Source organism: Convolutriloba macropyga, chromosome 10 (assembly GCF_964194025.1).
Source record: "Convolutriloba macropyga chromosome 10, txConMacr16.3, whole genome shotgun sequence".
NCBI lineage: Eukaryota > Metazoa > Xenacoelomorpha > Acoela > Convolutidae > Convolutriloba > Convolutriloba macropyga.
Genome location: NC_134477.1, coordinates 56,676,387 through 56,680,527, shown reverse-complemented (window position 1 = coordinate 56,680,527; position 4,141 = coordinate 56,676,387).

Here is a 4,141-nt window from a genome sequence, read left to right as displayed (position 1 = left end):
CAGTTCAGACAGCGAAGCGGACACTTCCAGCATGAAGTCCCAATCTTAATGTGTCATTTGGAGCATTTCTGCAAAAGGCACAGATGACACCGCGCAGCACTTCCAAGACGAGGAGGAAACTCTAGTTGAAATTCTGTTGGGACACAGAGTGGGACTTCCACTAAGAGCAGATTTCGACTTGTGCGAACCCATTCTAATTAAGGTCTATGAAAAGACAAAGACTGATCATGCTACCTTCACCGTAAGGATGGGCTTGAACACATCTTTCAAACAGCCCAAAAACTCAACACAGACTATTCTAGTGAGAGACAACCAATTTGTGAGACTAGGCAATGACAATGTGAAAATTGAATCACCAGTGGAGTAGACAATATCTCAATCAGAACCACAACTTCAGAACACAGATGTGGGATCTTCACAATGAATTTTTTGTAGCCACATCATTTACAGAGCATCAACAACCTGAATCATCAGAGCCTTCGCGAACTTCAACAAGAAAAAGAAGACAACCCGACAGATTTGGAGAACCTGTACCCACAAACTTGCTTAAAAATGAGGGAGAATGTGATGGTTTCAAGGAAACATTAAACAACATAGATTTTTTATTTAAGTTCCAAAGAACGAAAGTAGAACTTACCTAACGAACTTTTACGCTGTGTCAATAAATAATGGCCACAGAACTAAAACGATTCTGATTTTGTTTTGGCGCTATCATTATCTTGTTGACCTATCAATCAGATTTACGAAGTAAACTCTCCCACCCACAGAAACCTGATGCTATCATCCACCGACCTCCATCTAATGAACTTGATTTTATCTAGGCCATTTATGATTCTCGTGAAATGTTGATGGAAATAGAAAATCACCTCTGGGATTCGGAACTAAGATCTATTCACATGTTAATCAAGTAAAAATTTTTTAGCTAATCGAAATAATCTCTCTATTTTTTTTCTCATAGATACTTACTATAAAAACAAGCTAAGTTTTGTATATTTTCAGTTCCGATTTTAATTTAAAATTCAATTTATTGAATTCCTTTGACCCGTGTTATCGACCACAATATAAACAAAGCTTCAGATCTTGACTGTGATGGTGAAGCCTTGTGAAAATTTCACAACGTAAAATTTGGCTAAAATCACCCCCAAAAATGAGCAATGGTGCTCGCACAAGCAACAGTCTGAAATATTCAACAACGTGTTTTGAGAACAATAAAATGAGGAGGGCTGAGAACCTAGGCCAGAAGTGCCCCGATCGATATTAGGCATGAAAAGAAGTTGCACGACATATATTCAATACTGAAATAGCTTTACTTCAACTTAGTATGTTTTATAGACTTTGTCAGTCTAGAAAATGAATATTGTCGCCTCAGATTTGGTTTCATCACATATGATCATGATCGTCTCTGAAATCTTTTTTTTTTCGAGCAAAATAGTCCAGAGTGTGAATATTTTCTAAAGTGTACGGGAACCCCCCCCCCCCAGCTTAGTGGTCATATAAACCTATAGCCCCAGTTATAACAGGTAAACCAGAGCACTGTACGGCACTTCCCTCAGTCATTGAGAATGAGCATGTAAATTTCATTTTAATGGTGTTATCAGAAAGATTAGTATCTAGTAAAAACAATAAATTTTTTATCAAAATTTTTAAAAAATGAACAGATACCATTGAAAGAAAAGGAAGAACATTATTATTGCAGGCGCGAATGGATCACTTAAACTGGCCATATCACCCAAAGCAAATATTTCTTAAAAAAACAACAGTTTTGACGCATTGTATATACGAAATTAATTTGCCTAACTATTTCTCACTAAAAATAAACAATTTATCGGCTAATACTGAAAAATTAAAGAAATTCAGCTTGACACATGAAAAATGAAGACTATCCATCATTAAGCTTTCGTTGATACCATTCGGTTTTTTTGGAAAATCTAAAAAAAGCCAGACTTTTTACATGTCCCTGGAATCATTAAGTTCTTTCAATAAACTCAGGCCTCGTCAATAAAAAAATGCCACTGTTGTAGGCAAATTTTCCCATTGATTAAGAAAATTATGCGACGATGAGGAAGAGATCGCAGATTTACCGCAGTTTAAGTTTGCAAACTTACTTTGATATGATTGGCGGCAAAAAATCTAATTTGAAATTAACAAAATAGAAAAATTAGCAAGTTCATTAAGAAGCAGAACCATTTTTTTTGCTGTGCAAAGTCATCTCACGTAGAAACATCAGCACGAGTGAAGTTTGCTCAATCGACGAATGGTTTTGTTACTCATTTTCATGCTAAAACTCATTGCCAAGAAAAATCGTGTCTTTAACATGAAAAACAATGGCGAATTACTTTACAGACAGTCTGAAATGATGATTAAAATTGTAATTAACAGGGAGGCTCGGTAATGTGCGTTTGCACATAAAGTTTTGACCCCGCTCATCTACATTTTTGACAGAATGATCTGCCCAACGAGAAAAACATAAAACACTTTCAAATAATTACAGTTTGTTTAGCAAACCAATAAACGAATGAATTAATGTCGCATTAGACGGCCGATAATATCTGCAATTAACGATACAAGACACACAAAAATTTTAATTTACAAGAAACAAATATTACACAGAAAAATCACTGTCTTTTTTAGAATAAAACACAATAACAAAAAAAGTGGCATCAGATGAAAACTAAACAATACAAATTAAGCTGTGCTCTAGAAAAGGAACCTGTTATTGAGCCTTGATAAGACTCAGTAACAATTCGACAAAAATAGCAGAAACGGCAAAGCTCAAAAATATTTTTCCATCTTTGAAAACCATTATTCAATAGGAAATTTAAACCATTAGGTATCATCTGAGAAATTATGAGAAGGTTCATTTGTTTCTCTTCAAGTATAAATGAGAGAGCGATGGAAACCTCCTCAATAATACTTCTGACGAAGCAATTGAGACATGTCTTTATCCAGAATATGTTATAAGACTACAACAAAAGATTTAAAAATTTAACAAAAAAAATAGTGTCGTAGCCGTTAAGACCATAAGCATTGGACTCAACCATTAAATAGGTTCCACTACAACTCTTTGAACTCAAAAAATCTCCCCATTAGAGCGATAGTGTGCCAAGGGAACAAAGAACCAGCCTCAAAGACTAGCAGATTTACAAAATCAAATTTTTTTATAAAAAAATACCTAGTTTCAGCGCCAACAAACCTTTAGTTGAAAAAAGACACATAAGAAGATTGAAATTGAGCTTACTACCTGTCTTTTTAGATACTAGCTAAATATTGACGGAAGTTAGATAAAAAGTGACACAGTTCAAAATTTCATTGATTTTCTTAAAAAAATATTTGAAACTCATAAAAACCATAAGTTTTCAACCAGAACAAAAGACAGATCATGCTACAACTTCTTTGAAAGCTATTCGAACTTGCTCTTTGTGACAATATCGTAACGCTACTAGAAAGCAAATATGAACAGAACTCAAAATTCACAAACACTGTTACAAAACTATCGTAAAGAAATCATTGAAACTATGAGACTTTATAAAGCATACAAAACATATAACTGTTAGAATTTTCTTTAAATGATTCAGCAAAGTTGTATAGGAAAAAAATGAGGATAAGTTCTAAGATGAACAAAGCCATAAAATAAATTAGTTCAAAAAGCTTTTTTTAATTTTTTTAATTTCAAAGTCATTATAAGCTTTAGCTAAAGTGCAGTCATTAAATTGTTTCATTTATACTCGTAGAGGAAGGCACTGAGATTGTTCAGTATACAGAATAAGTTCAACAAATACAAAAAGCACGATAAAAACTGGTGAAAACAAAAAAATCTAATAAACTTGCCAAGAGAACGGTGTTGCAGCCGTCAAAAAAAATTACCAAATACCATAATTCGTTCCCTGCAAACAGAAAAATAATCACAACGTTTTTTCATAACTGTATGATTAAAATGCAAAGCTCAAAAATTCACTGACTTTTTCTAAAAAACAAGTTTATACAAAGTCACAAATGTCATTAGATATCAACTGAAAACTGAAGAGACCAATGGGAATTATTTGGTTACAAAACTAAGTCAGGAAACTGCAAAAAATATCAAGTCAGGAAACTGCAAAAAAACAAATTCAGACAAAAGACAGCATTTCAATTTAAGTTTACA